General features: G+C 48.6%; 1 protein-coding gene and 1 long non-coding RNA gene across 8 annotated transcripts in view; both read left to right on the plus strand.

The window, feature by feature from the left end:
- Nucleotides 1-27,916, plus strand: part of SLC8A1 (solute carrier family 8 member A1) — a 101,008-nt gene that overhangs the window by 52,458 nt on the left and 20,634 nt on the right. The window lies entirely within an intron of this gene.
- Nucleotides 225-27,807, plus strand: LOC118165052. Its single transcript, XR_004749835.1, has 4 exons — nt 225-235; nt 12,943-12,949; nt 20,903-20,908; nt 25,741-27,807. It is a non-coding gene; the product is annotated as an uncharacterized LOC118165052 (long non-coding RNA).

Here is a 27,916-nt window from a genome sequence, read left to right on the forward strand (position 1 = left end):
CTCGGCTGGCTTCCTCACCAAGCCCCTCATAAACCACTTGGTAGACTTCTACTGCTGGTTTTGGGGGTTAACCACACATTTTTTGGTCATGAGGAGGCACAGCCTCTGCAGGGTGTTTGGGGGCAGTTTGATTTCATTGTGTGTTTTCTGGAGCTGTGGTTTCTATTTGCACATCAACAAGTATAAGCCTGCATGTTCAGGAAGAGCTTAGAGGACGAGGACAGCCACGGTGCTCGTCTGAAGCAGCGTGACCCAGCCTGGCCAAGGCCCCGGGCCCCGCTGCATGGCCGTGACCTACATACACCCGCGCCGGCGGTGGACGTATTCCCAGACTTTTTTAAAGAGTTTGTTCCTCTTGGCCTCGCTGGGAGGAGCAAGGGAGGTTTTTCTGGGGCCAGGCTCGGTGCGTCTTGTCTTAGAGGCACTCCTTAGCATGCTGCGTAAATAATAAGTAGCAAGTTTAATATTAAACTGCCTGTGTGCTTACGAAGCCTCGTTGAGCATGTGAGACCTGAAGAGCATGAAGGCCGTTTGCCTGTAAAGCCAGGCAGAATTCCTGGTGTGCCACTCTCCTTTGATGCAGGGAAGAAGCGAGATTCACTCCCTTGCTATTCCCTCTGCTCCTCCTGCCACACCTTGCTGGATCCTCTCTTGCACTGGACACCATCCTTGGTGTCCAGGACACCAAGGTGACCTGGAGCTCCTCCTTGCACCACGACCACCACTATCCCCTCCTTCTTCAGCAGCCTACACTGGCACAGCTCAGGGCACAGCTCTGCAGGACCCTAGCCGGGGGCACAGGCACGAAGAAAGCAGTGAAAACGTGGAAATGATGAGCATGCAGAGCTCAGCAGAGCTGGGACCAAGTTGCTTTCTGGCAGGGGACCTAGAAGGATACATAACAAGGATGATGGAGGCACTGTCACTACAGTGGGTGACACCTGGTCAGCTAGCTCAGATCGCGTGCCCATGCATGGGTGTGCACGTAGGCCAGGAGCGGGGCAGGAGGAGGATGCCGTTGGCTTTTCCATCTCTGCTTTCTGCAACTCAATGGCCATCGATCGTTTTCGAGAGCTAATCATGTTACTCTGCGCTTCCAGGTGAATAAGGAGCGGGCGCGATCCCCGGGGATCTGACACGCAGCAAAGTAGGCATCCATCTGCCAGGGCGTTATTGCATTAGCCAAGCATTTCTGTTCCTGTTGATGCATGCTCTGCTCTTGCATTGCTGCTGACAGCGCGTGGCGTAACACGCAGCAGCGGTGAGGCGAGGCCGGGCAGCCTGATTTGATTTCGTTGTTTGCTTGTGGAAGATTCATGGGAGATAGAGGGAGGGGAAAAATCCAGATGAAGATGAAAAATGACGTTGCAGATAAAGGCTACTGATGAATATACAGAGCTGGTCTTTAAATCAGTCTTCAGAGCCTGAAAGCAGCACACACTCTCACAAACGCAAAGCCCAGGCTGCACATAATGGATTTTGAGAAAAGGAGCCCTCGGCTCCCTCCTCCCAGCTTTACTTTTTAGAGAATGCCTTTCCTTCATTTTGGAAATGATTGCATTATCTCAAACTGCTTGTAAATCTTGTTAGCCAAGTAATATAGTTTGGACTAAATGTCTGTTCCTACATGGGCCCCAGGGGAATATGGAAAATAACCAAGGCAGGCCTTTGTGAACTCCCACCATCTCTGCGAAGGAGACTCCTTTTTTTTTCTGATTAACCTCGGTTCTTTCTTCGGTGAGGCACAAAGAAAAGCAGCAAGATTAATGAAAATTGGTTCTATTAAAGCCAGTGTTTTCTAGCTGTGTGTGCAGCCTTGCCACTGAACTCTCACCAAATGCAGAATTAATCAAACCAGAGCGCAGGCACTTAGCTACCCTGCGTGCATGTGCACACACGTGTGCGTGTGTACAACAAGGCGCCTGCACCAGATGCATTTGCAATTGAAAGGAGCGGAGGAACAGAGACAACGTGTTAATTTTCCTATTTATTATTTATGCATTTGAGAGTTTGCACCAGCAAAGCTCATAGAGCTGCGACTGATGAGTTAATTGGACACCACAGCAGTATCGCTGGAAGAAACTGCAAGCCCGAGGACAGAAATAGCAGCTGGGGCTCTAGGAGAGCATGTCCGATGCGTGTTGATGTCCTTAGGGATGCAAAGTTAAAGCTGATGCTCCTGCCCCAAAGGGAAGAGAGGCAGGGGGCCTCCCTGGGCCCCACTGACCTGCACAGGGACACGTTACAGGCATTATTTCTTCCCCAGTGGGATGGCAGGACTGGAATGGCCATGTCCAAGCCCTGGCTGCCCTTGTTCTGTACCAGGCAAAACTCAATTTTTCTTGCTGGGAAACCCTGAGCCAGCTGTGGGCTCCATTGTTCTTTCTGCAAGCACATACAGGACTTTGTATCAAGGAGGTAGCGTGGCTGAGTGTCTAATGATGCCTCCCTCTGTGGCGTGAGAGGAAAATATGAATGTATCCAAGGGCAGGTGGAGCTAAGAAGTAAAGCTATTTTACCCTGGAAACACTCCCCCGCTACGGCAAGCTTTTTTCAGGCTCTGAACCTGCTGGACATGGGTGTGAGCAGGTTTAGAGAGCGCTTTCCCATAGGAAAGGCCAGGGAGACGTGACCTCTGTAAGCATGCCACGGGCTGCCTGCTTGCCCTCTGCATCTTGCAAGTAATTTCTTTTCCAAAGCAATCACTTCTGGCTGAAATGCCCAGCCATGAAGCGCAAGAATGAGAGCAGTCGATCCAGGAATGGAGGATAGGGAAATAGGGCTGCCGTAGGATAAAAAACACTGATGATCGAAATCCTACCCACTGGGAGCCAGGGGAAACCCTCCTCAGAGGGTTATGCTCTTGTATGGACCGGAGAGAGCAAATTCAGTCATTCCCCTTATCCAGCAAATTCAACACTTCTTTTTTTCTGTCTGCAGACATAGCATTTTTTTTTCTTAATTATTTGCATGGATTTACAAATTGCAATCAGCATCTGGATTCCTCAGGCTTCTCTTAGAACAAATTCAGCTGCTGGCCACTGGGGTTAGATCAGCCTCTGCAAAATGCGCAGAGGAATTCCTCCTTCCTCTGGGTACAGTCTGCCAGGTGAGTTCTCCAGACCTCGATTCACTTTCAGTTTTTATTGGGCACTTCAGCAGCCATGCTTTTTTCTAAACTTGTATTTAAAGTAAATTCATTTCCCACCTAAATATCTAATTCTTTGTTTAATCCTACTAATCTGCTGACCTCAAAACTACTTTGTCAGTTATTGCCACACTTTTTCATGCTTTGAGTAAGAATAGAAAAATCCTTTTGTTGCTCTTAAATCCATTGCTTTTTAATTTTTCCAGGAGATCGCTTGCTCTTCTGTTAAGGAGGGATAAATGAGAAGTGTCAGGCAGACCTTTTATATATTGCTTTATCTTTAAGCTAAACAAATCCACTCTGTGCAGCCTGTCTTCCTATGGAAATGTCTACACCCCTTAATTAGCTGTCACCCTGTTACTGCTGTTGTCCCTTTTTGGGGCAGAATGACAGAAAGTGAATATGTGCCCTCCCTGCAGATGTACCAAATGGCATCATGCTGGTTTGATGCTATTTTTTTTCAATCCACTGTTTCCATGTCCAAGGGTTTCTTTTCAGAGAGGAGCTCTTCACTGGGCTGACTGCTTTTCACTAGCAGTTACAGCTTATTTGCAACGTAGAGCATGAAGGTGCGGGGTGTTTTGTTTTGTTTTGTTTTGTTTTCTATCAGTGTGTGCATTGCTTTGCATTAATTTCTGCAGACTTTGTCTTTCCACTTCCTCGCCGTTTGTGGGTACCTTTGAAGTTTCTCACAGTCTTCTCTGACCTTAAGTCAAATCTGCATATATATGTATATATGCATGTATACATACACTCATATGGAGGGATGTGCATGTGTATATGTTTTGTTTCAGTTTTTCCTCAAAATTTTAAAGAATTTATGAAGCCCTGTATATCCTCCCATGCAACTGTATCGCACCCTGCTGTTTAGCATGTCCTCCTGAAAACTGACCATTTGTTCTTCCTTCTTGTTTTCCGCTTCCAAGCTATTTTTGAAGCCTTGACCTCGCCCGGCTCTCTTTAACTATTGATCACTGGCTGTCATTGCCACCATTTCGTGAGGCCTGGACCAGGTTGAAGCTGTTTGAACCACACACCAGATAGTGCTGCCACAGAGTGCTCTTAGATGTTTATCCTCAGATTTCCTGCTCTGACACCAGACGCCTCCAGTGATGGCTCACCCTCTCTCAAAACTTAATCCAGTTACTGCGCAAAGCCACTTTGTACACTGAAAAAGCAATTGTTAGAAATTGTTGTGCAAGGAGGCAGGAGAGGAAGCCAAAACGTCTAAGGCCTGATATCACTTTGCCAGAGAGCTCATGAGGCTAAGCAGATCCAGGACTCAAGGTTGCACTATCAGCTGCCCATCCATCCCACAGGCCGGCTGCCCAGCTTGATGCACTGGGCAAGTCTTAGCCTTGAGGCCACATTTTCCAAAACCCAAATAAGCAAACATGCAAGCAGATCTAATTCCTCTCTGGTAACCCTTCTGAAAGCAAAGAGCCAGCTCTTTTCAGGGTGTAAAACACTGCTGCCTGCTGAAGCCAGTGAAGCTGTTGAAGGACCAGCTCTTACTTTTCCAGGTGGACCATGAAATTATTCCACCACTGCAGATCCAGATAGCCTCCATCAGCAAAGGAGGGTAGACAGCATCTTTCGGAGTCCTTAGGGAGGCCAGAAGCAACACCAGCAAGTTTTACATGATGCAGCAGAGATGGCAGGCCACTGTTATACATCCTGAATTAAGATGAGTGGCAGCCCCTTTGGTGAACACAATGAGGGCTACTGCCTTTGCTCGCCTTGTGTTGTAGCCTTTCAGCTCTAGACTCACCTTGAGAGGATCCAGGTTCCTTCATTTTATGAAGATTTCACAAAAGGTTTAAGCTAGCTTCATGTTCAATGAGTCTCTTTGTGACAAATTATCTGATGACAAGGCAAGGGGGGGAGTGTTTTGCTCTAGCAAGGGCTGCTATCTCATTCAGCACGAGAAGCTGCTCTCTTAATGGTTCTGTAAATAAAAATCTGCTTTATGCTGCGAGAAATTGAGTGTATCATGCATGCTGTCACTGAGCCATTCTGAAACAATGTTAAATAGTGTAAAGGGGAAAGAGAACATAAAAACAGACTATGAGCTTTTTTTATCCCAAAGCAGCATTGCAATGTGTGTGTTGGGGGTGGAATTCAGAATTTCTGTATTTCAGTATAGTCACAGTTCCCTTCAAACTGGGAGACCATTCCCACTGAAAAGCACTAGGTATTCAGTGAAGCATTCACTTCAGGAAGCAGAAATTCTGGCAGCATCCTAAAGTGAGCTGGACTGGTCGAGCCATGTATTGAAATGACATAGGAAAGGGACAGTACAGTCTGCAGACAAATGAAGTCTGGGGATGGCTCTGCATGTAAAGTGATCCTGCTACAAGCACCCTCCAGCCCTGCCTGCCAGAGCTGTATTTACTTTCTCTGTTGGGTGGCAGGCAGTTTTCCAGCTGCTCCCACAGGTCCCTGTTTCAGCAGGTCTAAAAAGAAAGTAAGAACCCCTCTGCATTTCTCTCGTGGGCACATAGGCGATGCTGCTTCGCAGGACCATAGGGATTTTGCCTTTGAGGGGCGACTAAGGCATCTGGATTAGATCCAAAGTCTAGATAAACCATCACTTTCATGGCAAAGTCCTGAGGCTATGTATTTCAAAGGCTGGTGGAGGCAGGTGTATTTTATGCTAGCACGTGGTCTAGCTTTTTGTGTTTTTCTTGGCGATTTAGGAGCTGAAGCAATTCAAGAGTTTGAATGGCTTTGAAGCCCAAATCTCCACAGGTTGCCACCAGAGTATAGATATGTGCATACATATACATTGTTCTAATGGCTGCAATGTGTGCTTGTGTTAGCATCCTGAGCAAGGGGACTCAATTAACCTTGGCCAAAATCACTGGGCAAATGCACCAAGGTCCATTCCTTTTTTAATCATCCTGCCAACTTCTCCAGCTGGGAGAGTGATGAAAGGCTTCATCTGCTGCCACAAGGCTGGCAGAATAAGGAGAAATATGGAGGTGTTCCTACAGGGGTGTCTCACAGAGCAGCTGCTTCAGTGAGGCTGAAGCAAAAGCGACTCCTAGCAGAGGATGTAACAGCTCTGATCTATCATGCAAAAAATGAGGGTGCAAAACCCTGGCAAAGGGTCTTTCTGCATGGTGGTGTGGCCTCTTTCATGTCCATACCTCCATGGGGAAGCTAGGCTCTCACCTCTTTACCTAAGCACTGTAAACAGCTCTGTAAAACTGCACGTGAACTCTTCAGCCGTCCTCAGTAGTCCTGGCTTGACTACGTCAGGAAGCAGGACCACATTCCTGACCAATGCATGACTTTTCTTTTAGTGTCACTAAGTCAGGGGGACTGCTAGCACCAACACTAGCCCTTGGAAATCTCCTGTGGCTTAAGATCAGAGACGTCTGGTCTGAATTGTACTGAAATGAAGGACATTAAAAAACAGGAGGGGGAAACTTGGCCAAGCTCCCAATGTGCTTCTATGTTTGTGTGAGTGCACATGCCGACAAAAAAAAAAAAAAAAAAAAAAAAAACTTGGGCATGATTCACCCAAATATTGTGTGGGGGAATCATTTTCCACCAAGGAGATAATTGCTAATTACATGAGTATGAAGCAATTTGATTTGCAAAGTTTTGTTCTTTGCAGCCTAAGAAACCTAATTTTGCAGGAACTGAGGTTACGGGTGTTTAGGCAATGGAGGTATTGTTGTATCTGTCAGAGCCCTGAGCTTAAGTTTTCAGGAAAGCTGCTGCTCTTTAAAATAACTTAGCTTTATTTATTAGCTCAAAACTTTCCCAGAGCAAATGACAAATAAAGCCTGTGGTATTTTTCCAGGGCTTATTTTGAGATAAAAGTTATCTGGTATAAAGGGCTCCTCTGGCAGCTGGACAAGAAGACCATAAATCAATGTCGGGGAGGGGGCAGAGCTGTCCAACAGATGCAGGATGTGCCGAAGGGTTTCTTTGCTCCAGACAAAGTGGGGGTGACGTGGTACAGAGGTGAGGCTAGCTCCCTCCAGGCCCTTCTGTGGCCTAGCCACCTCCTCTGGCCTGGGGGCCTTGTACCCTGTGAGGCCTTTTGTGCCCACAGCCCCTTTAACTTCTCCAGATGGTGTGTTGAGATGTCACAGAATCATAGGATGGCTTGGGTTGGAAGGGACCTTAAAGATCATAAATTTTCCACCCCCCTGCCATGGGCAGGGACACCTTCCACTAGACCAGGGTGCTCAAAGCCCCATCCAACCTGTTCCAGTGCCTGACCAACCTCACTGAAGAATTTCTTCCTTATATCTAAGTCTACACTCTTTTAGTTTAAAACCATTACCCCTTGTCCTATCAGTACACTCCCCAACAATGAGTCCATCCCCAGCTTTCCTGTAGGCCCCTTTAGGTACTGGAAGGCCCCTGTAAGGTCTCCCCAGGGCCTTCTCTTCTCCAGGCTGAACATCTTCATCTCTCTCAGCTGTCTCTCTGCACGTGGATTTTTCACCCTTCAAGCACCTGGACTGAATTCTTTGTGTTTTTCATAATATTGTTATCCTTCAAGTGCTTCTTCCCATCATCATAGCAGGCTACTTTTCCCAAGGATACAAGGCCAGGTTTTGTGCAGAGCTAAACCAGGATGAACACAGAGCTGGCATGTCTATGGAAGTATAGCTGAACTAGATTTAGATCAGCAGAGCTCAACTCACAAAAAAATTGAGGAAATTGTCCAAGTGTTCCTTAACAGGACAGCTGGTTTGGTGACAAGAGCTGTAAATAGGGACTCTTCTGTTTTGGCCATTGGGGCTGTCAGGTTGTGCTTGGTTCACACCTTCAGTTTTTCTGCAAGTGTGTGAAACTTAGTTATGTTTTAAGAAAAATGTAGACTTTACCATAGCCCCCAAGCTCAAGGAGACCATACCTTTGGGAGAGCATCAGCTATCACGCCACAGAGTCCTGCAAACACTCACTGCAGCACTGTGCATCAGGAACAGGCCCCCGTACCCTTGCTGGGAGGCATCCTGTGCTGAGCACCAACACTTGTGACTTGTGACAGTCCACAGGTAACTTCTCAGTGGTCTGTGAAGATCATTCTGTGAGGACAGGAAGCTTGAATCCACCCCGAGGGTCAAAAATTTAATTGAAGTTTGAAGCTGCCTGCCTTAGAGGAAAAGAAAATGTGATATCGGCTGCTAATGTTGCACAAGAGGCCATCAGCTGGCCCAGGTGCCTTACAGTTCTGTCATCCTGCCTTGGGGGGATGTGATGAGAAGCTCTAGGCTCAGTGCTGTGCTTATGCCTTGTTTCCTTCATCACTGAGGCATTGTCTGCTCCATCTTTCTTGTTCTCCTAGGGTTTTGCATTTTTTTTCCTTTTTTTTTCCTCCTGTCCTGTGCATTTCTAATCACATCTCAGGGCAGCTGCAGCATCCTGGCTTATTGCAGTTGCATGTCTGTGTATCATCCACATTTGATCTCCTCACAGCTGAAGAAGCTTTTCAAAAAAAAAATAAAAAAATCACTCCCTCGCAAGCACCTCACAGATGAAATATGCACTTCTCGGTAAAATATTAATACAAATCTCTTCCACACAGGCATAGCCCATGAAGATGTCTTTAAAACACACAGGGAGGCATGGATGCAATATTTACAATCTTGAGCAAAGCCATTTATATCTGCCTCAGCTCCCTGGTGCTATTGGAGCCTTTTTTTTTTTTTTTTTTTTTTTTTTTTTACTGGAGGGTATCAGAACAAATTAATCAACATTTTCCATCCTAACTATATGCAAATGGGCTTCTGAAGTTTCTGGCTGTAGGTTGTAGCACTAATTGCTCACTGGGCTCATCCAAGCAGCTTGGATTTGATAAGCCGGAGAAAGCACCAGACACTTGAGTGAATTTCTAATGCAAACTGACCAGCCCATTTCCCCTTCTGCAATTATTAAAGGTCATCATAAAATGAACCGGAGAGGCAGAGGGATCTGGTCACCTTTTGCTTTGATGCTGGGCTCTCCTTTCTCTTTATGGAGATGGGGAGGTGGGGGGCACAGGTAATAGGAGTGAACTGCTTCAATCTCTGCTTGTACCCCCTTGTACTGCAGTACACAGCATTTGACAGTATAAATTCTGTCAAATTAACAGAAGGCTTGCAAAGCCCTCAGCCTGCACAGGACTTCCTGATGATGTGAACATTGGCATTTCAGAGCCAGGCTGTACCAGGATTTGAGAGATCATCCCCTCTTGCTGTGATGCCAGTTTGCTCCTTGCCTTACCACTGAGCTCTTGGGTATTTCACCTCTGCATAACCCATCACCAAAACTGCAGTGATGGGGCACCATTGGAGCTAATTCTGGTTGCCAGGACTTGAAGAGGGTAAAAACTTTCCCAGTGGGGTGGTTTGGTGGCACCTGCCACCACTTGGGTGTGCAGGCTCTGGCTCCTTAGCTTAAAGACATGCTGTCACTGGCTGGCCCTGATAAGATGGAGCTGCTGAGCTCCCACATCTCAGCAGCCTGGAGTGACCCAGGAATGCAAAAAGCTGTGAGGAGGCCTCTCACAAACCAGGTCTGAAGCCAGAGCAAACCTGGATTGTGGCCGTCACGTCAGATCAGCACTTCTGCAGGCGGAGAGCGGCTGGGATTGCACCGAAGCAGGTGGCACTGCCTGCTTAGCCCTCTGGGGACAAAGGCTGCAGAAGTCCTGCCGTAGCTGTAAAGCCATCAGCACAAAACAAGTTGCTTTCGAGAGGTTCAGAGCCTGCCGATTGCTGCTGGGAAAACTCAGCTCTTGTGCATGCAGCATTTTCCAGCAGGAAGAGCTACGCTCTTTGCACCAAAACCAGGGAGGTGGTTTACAATTTGTCACTGTAAATGGTGACATAAATCCTGGTGTGGGGCCTGGGAGCGAGGTTCTCCTGACGAGCTCATCAGCTCTGTTGTGGGAAAGGCAGCACGCAGTGAACACAGGCAGGTGGAGCCTTTCCGACCCTGGAGTGACCCCCCCTCAAGCCAAAGGCAGGACATCAGGGCACAGCTGAGCACCGGGAGAGGTTATTGCTATCTGGGTGGAAGGGTGGAAGTATTTATTGCAGAGAAGGGCTCTGGGTGCTGCAGCATATGATCCTGCAGCACTGAATGTACAGCACAGCAGTGCAGCTCTTCAGAAACAACCACAGAAAACCTCTGAGGGAGGAAATTGCCTTTGTATGTGTGGTGCCTGCCATTGAAACTGAAGTTCTGACTGTGTCCACGTAACATGCTAAGCCCTGCTTACTACTATTGCTGACACCCCCCTTAACTGCTGGGAATGGCAGGATGGGAGCGCAGGGCTGGCTGCATGGGCTGAGAGAGCAGAGACATGGCTCAGGGGCTGCTGGAAGTCCTCAGAGCTTCTGAGAGGCATTGACAGGACGAGCATCGGTGATGTGCCTCTGCAGATCCGGCTGGGCACCTGCAGTGTTACGCTGTTAGCAGAGTTATTTCGGAAGCCTTGAGCAATGTATTGATGTGAATAATGCAATGTACTGCCCCCCCTGAAACTCACTGGGGGGGCAAGTTCCCTGTGGAGGGTGCCCAAGCTCAGTGATGATTGGGAGAATCAAGAGGTTGAGCAATTTGGTGAATTATTTATCCGTTATTCATTTATCTGATGTGCATATAATGCCGTGCAGTGAGTGAGCAAGCGCAAAATTAAAAACCAAAATGATGGATGCTGCCTTATGAAGGGCTCTTCATCTCTACTCTTGAGACTCATTCAGCTTTAAATATTGATGGCGGACCTTCTGTTGGCAAACAAATAGCGTGTAAACCCGTCCTCCTCGGCTCGCTGGCACCATTCAGGAGGCAGAGGCTTTGTGCAGTTGCAGCCTCATGGGCTGAGGCCTGTGGCCTGTACTATCTGGGCTGGAGGCAGGGCTTATATACCCTTTAATTACTTCCAGAAGCTACGCAATTAATCTGTGCTTGAGGACTTGCCTACCTGGCAATGCAACATCAGCGAGGTGCGGTCTTTAATATGCTGATCCTTACAGCATCCCTCGGAAGCCATCAGGAATTCAGGAATTCAGGGGTTGTGCGTAAAGAGCTGGGCTTTGTCCTCGCCTCAGCAGCTCCTCCAGGACCGAGGTGGCAGATGGATGGCCCAGAGGAGCAGACAACAAAAGGCATGCTGGAAACATCTCTGTCATCTCTCCCAGGCCGTAGGCACGCAGAGAGGTGCCTCTCTGGAGACAGTGTCCTTGCACGACTCCTGGGCGAGCGTCACCGCATGCTGCAGCGTGACTCCCACATGGCACGCTGGGCTGCTCCTGCCTGCTCTGGCAACATGCATTTCAGGGCTTTCGGGCCAGCAATACACATCAGGTTTTCATCCCTCCCATGCCAGAGAGGGTGACATTGGCTGCAACGTCCAGGCTTACTTTTGTTGAGCTTGTGATGATGCATTTCTCAGAGCTGGGACCACACACCAAGTTTGAAGGGCAGGGTCCAAGGTTCAATGCTGCCTCCAAAGCCGTGGTATTCTTCAAAACCACTCATCCATGGTCAGCAGGGAGATAGACGGGGCAGGACAGGCTGCTTGCAGTATTTTGAGGGGGCTGTGCCCAATGTGGGGTGATGGTGGCCTCACTTGGTTGCTCCATCCATCTCCAGGCTCATCCCCATGCCATCTGGAGCATGGTTTATCACCCCTTGAGGCCCTGGGAGGACAAATCTGGCAGCCTGTTTAAAAAGGCTAAACCCCTAAAGCTGGTGAAAAAGGCTTAACCCCTAAACGGCAGGGTTAGGAGGGAGGATGCACTGGCCACCGCGGGGAGCCTGCTCTGCCGGTAACATCTCCTTCCACCTCAGCAGTGAGCCTTTCTCAACAGTGAGCCGTAACTCAGAGCAGGCAGGTAAGAACAACTGCTTCCCAGCGTGGAAGTCAGCTTTCAGCTGCCTTTACACATCATGCACTTATCTACCGGCTTTTCAGCTCCTTGTCACTGTGTCCTCAGCAGCTTCAGGATATGAGAGCCTTCAAAGGCTGAGAAACAAATGCCATCAGCCCTTCTCTTCCCCACTCTCTGGAAGAAAGACCTGATATTCTTTTCATATTTCAAACGCCCAAGACAAGTATCTTAAACATGGAGCAAGGCCAGTCCAATTACTTCTCTTGGTCCCATGCCCAGGGTTTATTCCATGAAACATCTTAGTGACAAATGTTCTCATTGCGAGAAACTTTCTAGTACTTTTTTCCATTTCTTGATGCAATATAAACTTTTGCCAGAAGCTGCCCAGAACCAAGGTGTAATTCTGATCTATCCAGGCCTCTGAAAAGTGCGGCTGGAAAATATCTCAGTGAGGTGATAATCGCTACAGCCTTGAGAAATAGTTCTGTATAAATGAACTCAGTGATTTCTGTTGTGGGAATAAATTCTCCTTGGAGATATTATGTCCTTGTCCTCCTTTAATCTTTTCCCTGTGATTTCCACACCAGCACCCTAAGACCAAATCGGGCTGTGTTGCTCATATTCAGTCCATTCCAGGCACAGATTGATTGCAGATACCTGCTTGGCTTGCTTCACCTCCTCTTTCCAAATCCTAGCTGTATGATAGCGTTAAGCTAAACCACTGCCAACCCAAGCACGGCGGACCAACTTCACTTCCAAGAGGAAAGGATCCTGGTGGCGATTCAGGCCTAGCCCCTTGCCTTGCGTAAATCAGTGCCTGTTCGCTGAGCATGACGAATTTGGCCATTTTACACTGGCAGAGAGCTGACCCGCGGGTTATCGCTCGCATGCACATTGTTTCCATGGAAGAAACCAGCAGACAGCGATGCGTTTTGGAGGGGAGAGGAGCGCGGCAGTGCCAGACTGCCGGCACGGCACGGCAGGGCAGTGAGGGGCAGCTGGCAGAGATCCCTGGCCGCTTCGCCCTGGCCATGCCTCGCATCTCGACGTCGGGGCTTATTATTCAGCGCAGGGCTCTGCGCAGACGGCTCACTACTTATGGCTGCTCAGCCAAATTAATAGTGCTGAGTGGGAACAAGGCGTACTGGCGAGCTTCCTCAGGACCGGGCAGATTGCCGTGCCCCCCAACATGTCACCTGGGGCTTTCTTGTCCCCATCGCCACCCTCCAGCTATTTCTAGGCACAGCAAGCACCAAAATGCTCTTTAAATGCTCTTTTTTGTTGTTGTTGTTATTTCAGCAGTGGTCACTCTCTGTGCCTAGCTCAAGACAAACCCCAAGTCTGGCTTGACCATGTGCTGCTTCCCTTTGGGCAGCATGGGGCTGAATGCATGCAGGGGCCCAGGGAGCTAGCAAGGACAGAAATCAGCAATATCCAGGACAAAGTGATCACTTGCAGAGCCCTGTGTGGTATGTAACCACCCGACATACCAGCAGACTGTTTGTCACTGCTTTCTCTTTCATTTCCCCAGTGGAGCCCCATGGGTTGCACACAGTTTTTCCTGCCGAAGTTGCTTCGTCTTCACAAATCCCTCCCTCCCCATGCCTCCTGTGAGAGCTCGCTGGAAAGCCTGCTAAGTTGGCCATCCAAAGGAGCAAACAAAATGGGAATTGCCATTGTAAAACACCTGGAAGTCTGCTGGAGGCTCTTTTAGGTCATTAAATCACTAACGGTATCAGTGCAGCTCCCACCACTGCTGCCCTAGCAGAAGGTGAACGATATCCCCTCCAGCCTGCTCACCCACCATGGCAATGGGATTCTCCTCAAACTGAACTCCATAGGTGAAATTCAAAGTGCAATGCTGAAATTTTTTAACAAAATGCTCTCATTATCCTAAATAGAAAAAAAAAAAAAAATGTTTGATTCCAAACCATTTTTCATAGTAACATTAGACAAGAGTGGCTTGTTCTAAACGTGTCACTTTCAACAAAACCAACATCTTTATGGCTGAAAGGAAATACTTTGAGAATAAATCTTTGTGCCAGTACTAGTGATAAGTCTTTCATTTCATGCTCTAATTGAACATTGGCTTTACAACTTAAAAGCAATCATCCTAAATTGCCTTTTGCTAATGTTAATGCTTCAGACAAAGGGTAACAGCCAGATTAGAGGTTCCTATATTATTCAGGCAAATCTGGGTTCTTCATACATCACTTTTTAAAAGAAAATTAATTTTTCCATGTGTCAAAAATGAAAATAGCAATAATGAATGATGCACTTACATCATCCTGCATTGCTCAGATTGGCAAGAACATTGCCTCTGAACAAAGCAAGGCTTGGCCAGCACAGACGCCCTTGTGCCTACCCAACGGCTGGGCAATGAGTGTGCATTCTCCAAAATGCCACCACCTGTGACCCCTGCCCCTGCTTCCTCCTCTAGAGAGACCAACTCAAGTCCTCTGCTCCAGTTAGCAACATCATCACCATCTATTTGATAGATGCCCTCCCTTTCTCTTCCTTGCTCAGTGGCTCACTCTGTGGCTCAGCAATGAAGCCCCTTGTTTTTAGCTGAGAGCGGAGCTGGGTGTTCTTCCTGGAAGCCGTCCCCAAGGCTTCCCTCTCCCTGCTTTGCTCCCCATCCCAAACACACTGTGCCTCCCTGGCCCTATAAAACACACTTCTGTAGGCCCCCTGTCTGCATGCCCCTGGGGGTGAAGGCAGGTTGGCAGGGCAGCCCTGGTGCCACTGTGCTCCCTGCTTTTTTGGCCGTGCCATGGGAATCCCGCTCTTTCCCAGGGCCGTGCTGAGAGTGGTGTATTTTTAGTTCTCCGTGCTGCGGCCGTGTGCCAGGTTTGTGGCCCTGGTAATGCTGGTGACAAATAAAGGTCCCCCCAAGCTGCTGGGGGAGCGGATGCAGCGGGTGATGGAGGGCACTGCGTCCAAGCTGCGCCGTCCCAGGGCTGCTCAAGCCCACGGGCTCCATCCATCCTTCCCAGATGTGCCAACAGCTGCCCAGCAGATAGACGGCTCCTTGGGCTGAGCGGAAGGTCCTGAGATCTGCAAAAGGCACAAATAGCAAACCAGTTTAAAAATAAATAAATAAAATTAAATTTAAAAAGTAGCTGCAGCTAGGGGCTGTGCCTGGCACTGGGGAGTGTGGTCCCCCGGGGAAGCATTGCCACAAGCAGGTGCTTCCAGGAGGCAGCAGTCCTGGCCCTCGGCGGGAGCAAAGGACCCAGGAAGCTCTCCAGGCCTTCTGTTGCAGGAGCTGATGCTCCAAGGAGAGCGGAGAGAGAAGGCTGTGCAGCTGGAGGCTTTCTTCTTGAGATGGAGATGGTTGGGCGAGCAGGGAGCAACGAGAGGCTGCAGCCCCTGGGAGCTCGCTGTGCGCAGAGATGAGCCTGGCGGAGGATTTCTCCTTGCTGACAGAGGGCAGCTGCTACCGACAGGGAGGAAATGCAGGAAATCCAGGGTACGTTTAGGCTCTGAGGGCCAAATCCCAACTGGCCATACTGCTGTCTGTCTGCTGTACTCATCCCGAGGAAGCCATCAGCGTAAATGTGCAGTAGCTCAGAAATTCAAAGCAGTATCTGTGGTCGTATATAGCCCAGAGGTCCCCAGGCGCTTCACAAAGCCTTTCATATCATGCAGACAGGGGAAACTGAGGCAGGAAAAGGTGGAGGTAGAGGCAGTGTGTGCTGGGTCACATCACAGGGCTGCATCTTCCAGCATCTGGCTTGCCATCAGAGCGCTGCCCCATCCGTGGCTTTGTGCAGACGGAGAAGTACTTGGGTTTTATCTGCTTTAGGTGATTTACTCTGCAGTTGTCAGTCTCCCGTTAAAAGTGGTACAGTCCGAATGCACCTCTTGTTAATAGCTTGTTAACAGGACTGGTGCTGCTGTGTACAAGCCGTATCTCCTTGATCCCATCTGTCTTGGGAAGCGTGATCTGGAGGAGAGCAAGGATGGAGCCCAGGAGGGAGACCTGGGCACCCCCGGTTACGCTGCGACCGTCTCTAATTCATCTCCGCTCAGAGGAGCACTTAGAAATGTCACCGGGGAGCTGCAGCAGCTGTGATTGATCACGTCTCCGCTGCACGCTGACGGAGGAGAGCAACTTCAGCAAGAGGAGACCTTGGCTCCTGAGCTTCCCCTTGAAGTGCGGGAATGAATTATGCAAACTAATCCGTCCCTTGGCTCCTCCAACAGCTCCTGCTGCTTTCCCGAGATCTCCCGGCTTTATTTCTTTATCTCTGAGCGATTTCAGAGGCATCCTTTTGTCTGGTGCTCATGTATGAACACCCGTGGAGTGTGGGGCGATTCATCACCTCTTGTAGGATGTTGTCCAAAATGAGAGGATAAATTACTGAGCTAGTCTTGTCCAGGGCTTGGTGCAAGCACAGCTCCCCATGCATGCAGCATCTCAGTGCAGCACACCACCGAGGACACGGCGTGATGCTGTAAGGGTGCTCACTTGAGGCAGGGCAGCATGTGAGAAGGCTGCAGGGTCAGGAGGATGGGGAAGGCACCGTGTCTCTGCGTGGTCCCACCAGCTCGTATCCTGGTACCCTGCTGCTGAGCACCACTTTTGCAACCAAAGCATTCAAATGCCCACAGCCCGCTTGTGCTGGGGATCTGCCAACAAGCCAACTGACCCCACAGAGATGGGTTTGGGCTGGCATTCTCCACAGCAGCCTATTTAGGGCTCGCGTGTTGAAGATGCAGAGCTGGAATTTCTCCCCATGCCTCAGCCGTCTGGAGTGCTAAGTCTTCTGCACGTGAGCTAATGAAATCCCGTGTGACTAGCGTTTGTGGTTTGCCGCTGTTTGCAGAAGAAAATAATAGCTAGCTTAAATACCTATTAGTCACCCACAGCTCTGCATGTCTGCACCGTGCATTTAGAGAGCAGATGCAATTTAGCTGGCCATGGGATTTTTTGAAAGAGTCTTTTAAACGTGCACTTGTGAAAAATCGGCTGTTAAGTATGGGAGATGTGATGCAGTTCAGCAGCTCTCGCCAGTTAAAAAGCCAGTGGCCAAAGCCGTTCCTAAAGTGCTCACAGGCATCAGAAATACTTCCTGGGGAAGTTCAGGGCCCAGCTGAATACAAGCTTCAGGAAACAGATACAAAATGCTGTGTGTAGTTTTATAGTTTTTTGTTTTGTTTTGTTTTGTTTTGTTGTTTTTTGATGCTAGTTTTGTCTTGCTGGTCCACGAAGGTTACTTAAAAATTTGCCCAGTGTGCAAGGATCTCCCACCTACCTCCCTGGAGTTGCTTCGTGCTGCTTTGCAGGTGAAAGCATCTCCCTCTGAGCTAGGGAGCACATTCCTTTGCATGCGAGGGGAAGCAGAAGGGAGAGAGGCAGACATGTACCTCCTTGTGCTCCTCATCCTCGCCTGAAGCACCAGCATGGTGTGCAGGAGCTTTGGGGCTGGGGTGTATTGAAAACTGGTGTGAGGCTGATTTCACCGGGCTGATCCCTCATAGCACTGGCCTGCAGAGCAAAGGATGCCCTTGTAGCTGAGATCTCTGGAAAGCTGCAGCTAATGGGTATCGATCAGAGGAGGAAAGACATCTGTGGGCACAAATTTATGCGCAATCTTGAAAGAAGTATGTTCCCTAAACGGGGAACAGTGTGAATAATTAGGCTTTGAGACAAATGCTAATCAGCATTACATTTTGCCTCTAAGTCTCCAGACAGAGTGTTTAATCTCTGGAATTAAATATTTCCCTGGTGAGAAGTTAGACAACTCCAAGAGACTCCTGCTTGAAAAATTAAGCCTGGTGTACATTGCTTTTAGATCTCTCCGATTGTGCAGATTTCAGTCTGTCCAGAAGCTGGCCAGCCTCTGAACATTTTGAACTTCATGTCTCTGAGCAAGACATAAAAACATTAACTCCTCCCCATTTTTATTGAGAGACCAACAGAGAAGCATTTATTAATCAAATGCAACCCAAGACTGCTTTCAATCAGATGTAAAGGCACAGCATTTTCCATACGAGATCTGTGACATATTTTCTTGTGGTGAAATATTTTATTACAGTTTAAAGCTCAGATATTTATTGTCTAGAGAAGTATCTCCCACAAGTTAGATCTCAGTTCTTTTTTTCTTCCTTTTTTTTTTTCTTTTTTTTTTCTTTTAAGTCCCTGGGGTTCCTTGGCATTAAGTACAGGAGCTGAGCCATAGGAAAAGGGTGGATTTAGGGAGACACAAGTTGGACCTTTGACAACTGTGATGTCTGTTTTAAAGCAGTCTCAAATGGATTAACCTTATACGATATTGCCTGGGCTTGCTTTTGGGAGTCTCAGAAATGTCCTAGATGATGAGCATGCACACACATCTATATGGGGACATACATTGAGCACCCTGAGCTAGTTTTGGGGTTGGGTTTGAGGAGGGCATGGACCGTGCCCACCCAAACCCTCTACAACAGTGCATTTCTAGCCAGACTTCAAGAGAATGTGTATGCACTTTCCCAAAACCCATCTGCCCAGATAGGTGTAGAAACGTATGTGTTAGTGGAGAAATACTATCTGAATGAAGCCCCTGCTTCACCAAACAAAGCAAGAAGGAAAATTGTGCATTGCTAATTTAAAAAAAAATAATAATAATAATAAAAAAAATGCACATGTTCATTAAAAAAAAAAAAAAGGAAAGAAAGAAAGAAAGAAAAAAAAAAGATGTAAGGAAGGAAGAGAGGTATTTGTTCCTCTTAGGAATAAGAGATCTGGTGTTACGGTACTTATTTTGGAAATTTCATGACAGTGATTTCATCCTTTGTAGCCACTTGTGGCTCAGTACATTTTTACCATGGTTGCCAAGTAACAATCACTAAGCGTTTTTGTGTGTCGATCAGCAAAGGAGAGTGGAGGGAAGGGATGAAATCTATTTTCAGAGGCATAATCACTGGCAGCTCTTTGTAGGTTAACGGTTAAGTTCACGCAGCAGTGATAGTATTTGGTTGAAGGCCTTAGGATTTACAAACAGGAAAACAAAGCAAAGAGACTAAAGAGGGTTTTCGATTATTGTTATTACTCTTTCAGAATGGAGTGGCTTATAAGCGATTAAGCAGGCATTAACTTAGCTGGACATCAAGTCACACACGCGACAGGCGCATGATAATCCCTCCTTGAGCCCCAGGTTTCACTGTGCCAAACCTCCCGGCACCCAGCTTCAGCCCCATTTTGCTCACCGGGCTGCTGGCAGTGGCTGCAAGTGGGAAAGAGGCTTCCCCCACTGCAGAAAGCATTAGAAAATGTGAGGAAAATATGGGGAAAAGTAGAGAGATCTGGTGAAAAGTCGCTCCGTGAGTTCTCCCAGCACGGCAGAAGCAGCTTGTAGCATAAACCTCCTTCAGGGCACCTCAAGGTCACCCAAGTCTTTCTGAAGGTGACATGCCATGGCTGGAGTTGCCAAGTCTTTCTGCAGTCAGCTGGTGGAGCTGAGCCCCATCTGCCTGGAAAAACTGCGACGAGCGGCATGACACCAGTGGGAGTCCCACAGTTCGATCTTGTGGGGAAAGGCATTTGGATTTCATGGTTTGGGCCAGAAGGCTTTGTGATCTGCTGGGCTCTTGGACCGACGTGTGTTTAAACGGGGAGATAAGGACATCTTGATTTAGGCTACCAGTCTCACCCTGTATCTGGTGGCAGGCGACGCCAGCACTGGTGGGCTGAGCCGGCGACGGAGCTGAGCCTCGTTGGTGACCACAGTTCTCAGGAAGACGAGGCCAGCCGTGTCCACACGTGAGATGTGGGCTGTGTGCTACGGCTCATCGGCGAGTTAAAGCAGGCAGCTTCCTGGAAACTGCGATGGAGATAAGGCTTAACGCTTGCATCTGCACAGCCAGGCCGCATCTGGGTTCCAGGAAATACTGACCTTTAATAAATGTTCATCTCTCACCTTGTGACTGAAAAGATAAAAGAGAAATCCCCAGTGAATTGCAGGAAAACGTTTCTCCTTCTTATAAAATCCAGTGGTTAGAAAGGAGCAGCTCTTTGTCTGGCAGGATTTCTAGCTCACGCTCAAGGGATCTGAGGTGGGGGAGTTGAGTGTGGTTCCTTTTTTACAAAAAAATAAAAAATAGAAATAAAATAAAATAAATTGACTTCCGGATCAAAACTTAATCAGCCTCTTCTGATGGCCAGAGATCTGGGAAACAATAGAGCCAGAGCACTAATAACCACCTTTGTGTTTAAGGATCCTGTCTTCCTTTGAGGACCACAAGTGGGGGGAAAAAACCCGTGACATATTTTCCAGAGCCTCGCCTGGCTGCTGTCACAGAGCAGGAGAGATAAGGAGTCCTGAAGGATCTCCGTTTCGAAACATGAGCTCAGTGCTGGTTTTCACACCTCCGTATCAGCCAGGTTCTGCCTTCTCCATGCCTTGCCTATCTGGGAAGAGGTATGTGGCACTGCTGCCCTGGAGGTGTCGAGAGAAAGGCAGACGGGGCCATATCTGCTTGGCTTCGAGCCAGCGGGACACAAGTTTTCCAGCAGATCTGGACATCCTGACGCACAAGCAACCCTCCCTGTGCCACCGTCTGGCTGGGATGTTTCAGCCAGCACCTACCAGCACTGCTGCTCGGTCACATCCAACGTGGCTGAGCCATTTTTGACACTTGGCCAACTTGGCCCGCTTCCCCTCTCAGCCTGAGTGATTTTTAGAGAATCGCAGAATCACAGAATGATCCAGGCTGGAAACGACCTTCAGGATCATTGAGTCCAACCATCAACATGACCTACCGAGTCTCATCACTGAACCATGTCCCTTGGTGCCACATCTGCATGTCTGGGATGGGGATTCCACCACCAACCTGGGCAGCCCCTTCCAATGCTTGACCACCCTCTCTGTGAAGAAATTCTTCCTAAATTTGGATCAAACATCCTGATATCAAGTATTTGGAGGGATTTGTGTACGTGCAGCTGGTTTTGCTGGGAAGCAGCCCTCAGCTGCTCTGAGGCAGCTGCTGGGGATCCTGTCCTCCAGTGCTTAGAGGACCTCCCATGGATCAAAATTCATCCCAAAACAGGTGTGATGTGGAAAGGGGTGAAAGACCAGCACTGTGGGCATATTGGAGTAACAGATATGGGGCCACGTGTGTCAAACCAGTTTCTGAGTCAAACCAAGCTGGAAGGGCTCGCAAGCAGAGGGTGCCAGGCAGCCCATGGTCAGACTAATTTTGAAGCTAAAATTAGTAGCAGAGTGGAGTCAGCCCATGGTTAATCTGGGTTTGTTAGGGCCAGGCATCCAGATCCAGTTCCGTGCTTTCATTAAAAAGGCTGCATTATTTACAGAGCTGCCGAACTGGCCAGTTGCCCGCTGGGGTGACACCGGCCACCGGGCACCAGGCCAGTTTGACTGGGTGACTTCAGTATCCTCCTTCAAAGGCTGCACTGAGATTGTTGGCCTAACTCATCCTCCTGAGACCTCACACCGTGGGTCACAAGCAGAGCTGGGATTTCTCTGCTGACTATCTCAGCCTCAGGATCATGAACGTCCACTTCTATCCTACAGAAGCTCAGACACAGCGGGCTTCCCAAGGAGTTTCCTCGGTGGGTCAGAACCTCTCATCCTCTGTCTTGACTCAACAGCCAGCCTTTAAAAGGTGAATCAAACAGGTTTTGAGAGGTTTGGGGAGGAAAACCAACCATTCTGCAAGAGCTGGCATGAGCAGGGCCTGGTTTGCTATTTCGCTGATTGATAAGTCTTGGTTTGCCCACACAGGACACCAGGCATGACCCTGCCGCAGAAAGAGCTGCACGTGGAGTTTGCACATGGTTAAGCACCAGAAAGCCCACTGGCAGGAGAAGCTGCTGTTGAACGGCCTGTCCCAGCTGTGACAGTTCAATCTTTACAGCATCTGGCTTCCTGATAGCCCGAATAGTGTCCTCTGCAGGCGTCTGTATCTCTGGTGACAGGGGGAGGCTGCTGAGAGCAAGCCCCTCAGTTTGGGCAGGTATGGGATGAGTCCTGTGCCTCAGTGCCTCCAGCCTCTGCTTGCAGGAGTGACCTTCAAGATGCTGGTGGATCCCTGAAGTAAAAAAAAAAAAGCATGGGCAGCACAGAGCATCATGCTTGGGTGGGTGGCGCAGTGTCTTGGTGGCCCTGGGCTGGCAGCCTGGCTTGCCCTGGCTATCTGAGCAGCAACATTGCACCACTGCTGATGCTGTGGCTGGCTCCAAACTGTGAGTGAGGTTGCTTGGCTGGCCCACAATCAGCTTATTAAAATGGTATTTTCTGCACATTTGTGCAGCGATTAGGGATGAAAAGCAAATCACATGCAAATCGGTGCAAAGCTCTGCTGTGCAGTCAGCTCTGAAGTCGGGGACTTTTCTTTTCTGAGGCATTCAGGCTCTTTCTGTGCTCATGCAGAGGAACAGGATGAACCCACCTGAGATGCAAGCATGCAGCTGAACCCTACAGCGCAGAGAGAGTGCCCTCTGCGAGGGCAAAATCCGCCTGGAAGCACACACTGCCCAGCATCAGTTTGAGCTGCAGCGATACATGGAATCCAGCCCGTGCAAAGATCTTTGTTAAATAAACAGCTAGAAACCACACGAACAAGCCTTTCACAGAGCTCGCTTCCCAGCCTTGTTCTTGTTTACCAGGGACTGTCTGGAGCCCAGTTTGTGGAATAGCCTGTCACACTGCAAATCAAAATGCCATCATGGTTGCTGGATATAGCAGCAAAATATGTTTCCCTGAGTATCAGATCTGGAAAGAAGGTCTATAAACACAATGAAAGCAAGAAAACAAATTCCCAAACCCTTGCCACAAAGAATAATTGCAAATATATATGAATGTATATTTTTAACTTGGCTTCTCTTCCTCTTTGGCTTGCAGATCCATAGCGCTGCTTCAGCCTGGAACACAGTGAGGCCATGTTTCCTCACTTCCAGGCAGCTTCACAGGGACAGCAGGGCCAAGACAAATAAATAAATAAGGTCTCGCAGAGTGAAATACTATATTTAATAAGGCTGACGAGTCCTCCTGAAACCCAGTTGTGAAAACTTTAAAAAGTGTCTGTTTCCTGTAGCTATCAACATGCTAGAAAAAGGGAAGCCCTGTGGGCCAGTCAAATATTTCCCAACGGCTCCAGTGACTTTCGCAGCTGGTCTTGATTTGCCTGGATATTGCTAATTTTCCTAACACTCGTTACAGCCCTGGGATGGAAATCCTGTATCCCCTGGGACCGCGTGAAGGCAGTCAGGGCTGGAGCAGCCAGGCACTGTGGTGCCTGCATGGGCACTGCAATTCAGGCTTGGACCTCATCTGGATCAGCAGCCAAAGCCCTAAACCAAGGGGTGTGCACACATCCAGCTTTGAGCATCACCCTTTCCTGATGGAAAACCCCACTGAGCTTCTCCTTCTACTCCAGAGTACATCACTATCTGAGAGAGTGGCAGGCAGGGAGCTGGCGCGAGTGCTCGGTGACAAAACAGCCATCCCCAAATTACTCATCCCGATTAGCTCTTGGCTTGAGAAAACGAGGCTGAGCTCATGAATAATAGAGTGAATAGCAGAGGCCTAATAAAGGACAAAATTCATGGTGGATATAGCTCCATCACGTCAGCAAACAGGTTTCCGCTGCTTGCGGCATCACCCTCTCAATGCGAGCCAGCATCGAGGCTGTGGCAGCTTCGCCTGCGTGCCTCTGGGCTCTGTGTGTGTGTGTGCAAGTGCCTATTAAATATACATGGCCCTGCTATTTGTGGGGCACCATATGTGTACCAGGGACGTAACCCGGCTGGCTGGAGATGAGGTTTGTTCTCGGCTGTGCTAGCAGGTCCCCTTGCACATCAGTTCTCGTCCACTTGGAATAAATACACCTTGGGCATTTCTGCTTTCAGGCTTTCTGGGAGCCTGGAAGCATGCTTTTCTGAAGCCTGTCTGCTAGGTTTTGGACATGAAGCTGTTTATTTGAGGCATAGAAATGGAAAATCTCTTCTTCACAATTCACCCTGGAATTTTCCTGCAAAGATCAGTGAAAGCAATCATTAACATGGGGCATCATTTACAGCTCTGTGCAAAATAATCCTCCAGGCTTTCCAGCAGCTATGAATTGGAAAACAATAAGGACAATTACTAAGGATTCTTTAAAAAAAGAAAAAAAAAGAAAAAGAAAAAAAAAAAAAAAGTGTGTTCTTTGATGCATGCTGGGGCTACAGACTGCAGGCACGTTGCCAGAAACCCCAGCCGTGCTTGGGCCCTGCTGCAGTGATTGTGGTTAGGGCTTAAATTAACCTTAAACACCTAAATAGCTTTATAAAGGTGATCTCCACTGAGAAAATAGAGCTGCAGGTTGTGTGTGGCTATTAGAGGATCCCTACATAGCTGTAACAAATAAACATGTATATGGTCAGTCTGGGATCCTCATATTCAATCAAAAAACAGGTATCGAGATGAGGTGGTGTGAATTGGTGTGAGTGCAATCACCATCACCAGCATGCCATCATTTCTGGTGCCAAAAGCAATTAATAACTTTGTTTATCCCTGCCGTGGCCCCAGGCTTTGCATTGGGAGGACTCTGGGCAGCCACCCCCTTGGCATCCCTCCTGCCCTCCTTCCACCCAACAGCTTCCAAACCATCCCTGTTTTTCCCACCTGGCCCAGGCGAGGTAGATGCTCCCAGGGACACTCCTTAGGGATGTTTCTGCCTTAAATGCCTCTAGGTCTTCTTCTTTTAAATTGACCAGGTGTTCCCTGGGTCCCTCCCAAAGGCAGCAGGTTCCTTCTGTAGCACCACTCTACCTGCAACCACCCAGCGTGATGAGCCCTCTTCTGCCAGGGGCAGGTTGGAGCACGGTCCTACTCCTGGCTTTCGCAGAGTTGAGCTCAGGATCAGGACAGCCGAGAAAAAAAAAAAAAAAAAAAAAGAGAGAGAGAGTCAGAAAAGGAGAGCTGGTCACGGTCAGAGCTCCTCAGCAGCATCCAGGCACAGGGAAAGCCCTGCTGAGGGCACAGCATCTGCAACGTCAGGTTGGCACCGGGAAAGGATGGAGCATTTCCAGAGCAGATGAAATCTTCCAAGACCTTGAGCTGCCAGTTCGAAGGAGCCTACGCATTTTGCAAGTTTTTTGAGTCTTAGAACTAGGTCTAATTTAAGCAAATTTTTATGGGATTGGCACATCCTAAGCGCTGGAGAGATCCTTCTGCTAAGTTTCATTCTCTGCAGCAAAGCATAAGGAAGAGAGAATTACTCAGCATGGTGTTTGGGGAAAAGAAAAAAAAAGAAAAAAAAGAAAAGAAAAAAAAAGAAATCATGGGCAAAGCAGCATAATTTTACCCTAAACTGAGGCTTTGGCAGATGAACCACTCAGCCAGATGGTGGGGGCTTCTTGTAGTTCTCTCAGCAGTGGCCACCCCACATGGAAAGTTTCCATCTCAATAGCTAAAGTCTGGCAAAGTTTCCGTGGAAAGTCCTGGGCAAGTTTAACGACAGGCGCTTTGACATGCTCTGCCTTTAATTCAAAGCCCTGAGGGCATCAGTAATCCAGATGAGCACGTGTAAGATACACGGATCAGCTGGAGAAACAGCATCTGGGAACTGTTCCCTTCCTGATGTCTGAGGCAGGGGATCACAGTGGGATGGAAACCAGCTCCTGGGCTCTGGTGTTTGTGTGGGAATCGCCGCTCCCACGTAATGTCGGCAGGTTCCAGCTGGAGCTGGGGTGTGCTATGTGGGGCTTGGAGAAGCCCTGCCTTCGCACAAAGCGTGGGGGGCCTTTGGTTGTCACAGGAGCAAATCCTGCATTTTATATGTCTATCAGACCTCTGGGCATGTAGATGGGGATTGGAGGTGCAGAGATGGCCATGAAGGGGAGTCTTTTTAGCACCAGATATAGCTGGATTTAACCTGCTCCCACAGTGAGGCCTCCTCCCATGGCCTCAACCAACAGGTCTCAGCTAATGGCACCGAATGATGCCTCCTGCTGCCACGATCGCTCTAAACAGCCCTGACACACAGCTGAGGCCTCTGTGGGCAAGGACTTTTCGGTATCGCCATTTTTAGATGTTCCGTGCCACTTTCACACATGCTGAAATGTGGACTTTTGCCCCCAGTAAGAGCCGCTGGCCAAGGTCAGGCCCATCGCAGCATGCAGCAGCAAGCTGTCACAGAGCGCTCAAGTGCTTCCCCACGCTCACGTTCCTCTCAGCCACTCCGTTCCTCTTATTTTAGCTTTGTTTAAACAATCTCCTTGGTAACAGGAGGGAGAAGCAGAATTTTTTCGTCCTCCTCCTGGGGCTGGTTTCCTGCCTATCTCAGCACCGGGAGGAAGCACGAAAGCTCTCCTGAACAAACGTCCTCATTAGCAAACACATGTTTGCATCTGTGCTCCCACCACAGGTTTTAACCCTGTGTATCTTTGGGGATTTCAGGAGCCCCCGGTGTCTCTTTCAAAGGGTTTCTATACACAGAGTTTTGGTGTAGAGGGCTGTATTTCACAATTTAATTTATCTGGCAGCAAATCAACAGTGTGTCGGTCAGTGAGTGGTAAGTGAAATTGTCCACATGCCCCTGACCTCGAGTCCAAGAAGACCGTGAGGGTCCTCTGCTCTTCTTGGGACAGTTTCAGAAAGGTCTCTGTGAGGAGATCAGCATCAATTGCTAGCAGCTCCCAAAGTCCTGAAAATGCTTGAAAAGGCTGGGAAGCAATGGTGTTGTGCAGCACCAGGGTGTAGCTCACAGGCTGGGTTCTGGTCTTAAGAAATGGGTATCTCTGATGCTTCGAGCCTGCACAACTGCAGCATCCCATATGCTTCATGTTTTTTATAGCCAGGTAGCACCCTGGTGCTGGTCCCGCACAGGTGACTTGCCCAAGGGAGGCTGGAGCAGGGGGGCACTCTGCTGCCAGCCATTTAAATTGCTAAAATATGAGCTTTGTGCTGGAACATCCCTTGACAGATGATTACTTACAACTTCTCCTAATAAAAGTTCAATGTGACACTTAGTGACAAGCTAATAAAAGATCAAAAGGCTTTTCCGTAGCTTAGGAGCCTATTAGCATCTGCAGGGCCCCAGCAGGGAGAGGAGGCAGGGTCTGTGCTCTGTGCTGCACTTGCAGATACAGATCACATCTGCACACCCGTGCACACACGACTGGTCAAGGCAGATGTTTTGCTCAGCACTTTGACTGCAGTTTTGCATGTGCGTGCACATGCACGTGTGTTTTGATAAGTTTGAAACATTGTCAAGAGCAGCAGAGCACGCCGGTGTGAGCAGCACAGCAAAAAACATTTTGGCTACAGGCACTTTCCAAGTCTCAAAGCCAGTCACTTGATCCCTAGAGAAAAAACGATAAAAGTAGTGATGTTGAAGTGCTTTTTGTCTGTGGAGGCTCTGATCCTACATTTGGGTCTCCATTCCAAGATACTGGGGGAGTTTCTCAACCTCCCATCTTGAAAAGTGAGGGCTGATTTTTGGGTCTGGCCACCAGATGCATCTCTCTGACTCAGTGCAGAGGTAAAATGAGGCTGGAGACTGTTCCTGAAAGGCAGCTTGCACATTCAGTATCGATGTATTTCCTCCGAATTTCTGCAGCATGCCCTCTGCTGTCACTGAGCATCCCTGCGTCCTCCCAGCTCGCTTCTTTTCCCATATAGAGGGAAGGGCAGGGTGCAGCCAAGACCCCTACTGTAGCATCTTCCCAAACAAGGGAGAGCCTCCCTTGACCTGAAACCCATGCCAGGGGAGATTGAAATGTGTCTTCCTTTGGGAGGCATTGGAGCAGCTGATGCCATTGCACAGCAGATGTATTCTGGGCTTCCTTCAACCCTGATTCCTGATGCTGAAGCCACACTGCTAGGTTTCACATGCTGCCCTCTGTTTTGTTTACTCAGCTTAAACTCAGCAAAGTTTGCTAAATAATTTACAAGGCTGCAGAAACATCCCCTCCACTGGCAGTTGCTTATTGAAA

This window comes from Oxyura jamaicensis, chromosome 3, assembly GCF_011077185.1.
Source record: "Oxyura jamaicensis isolate SHBP4307 breed ruddy duck chromosome 3, BPBGC_Ojam_1.0, whole genome shotgun sequence".
Lineage (NCBI taxonomy): Eukaryota > Metazoa > Chordata > Aves > Anseriformes > Anatidae > Oxyura > Oxyura jamaicensis.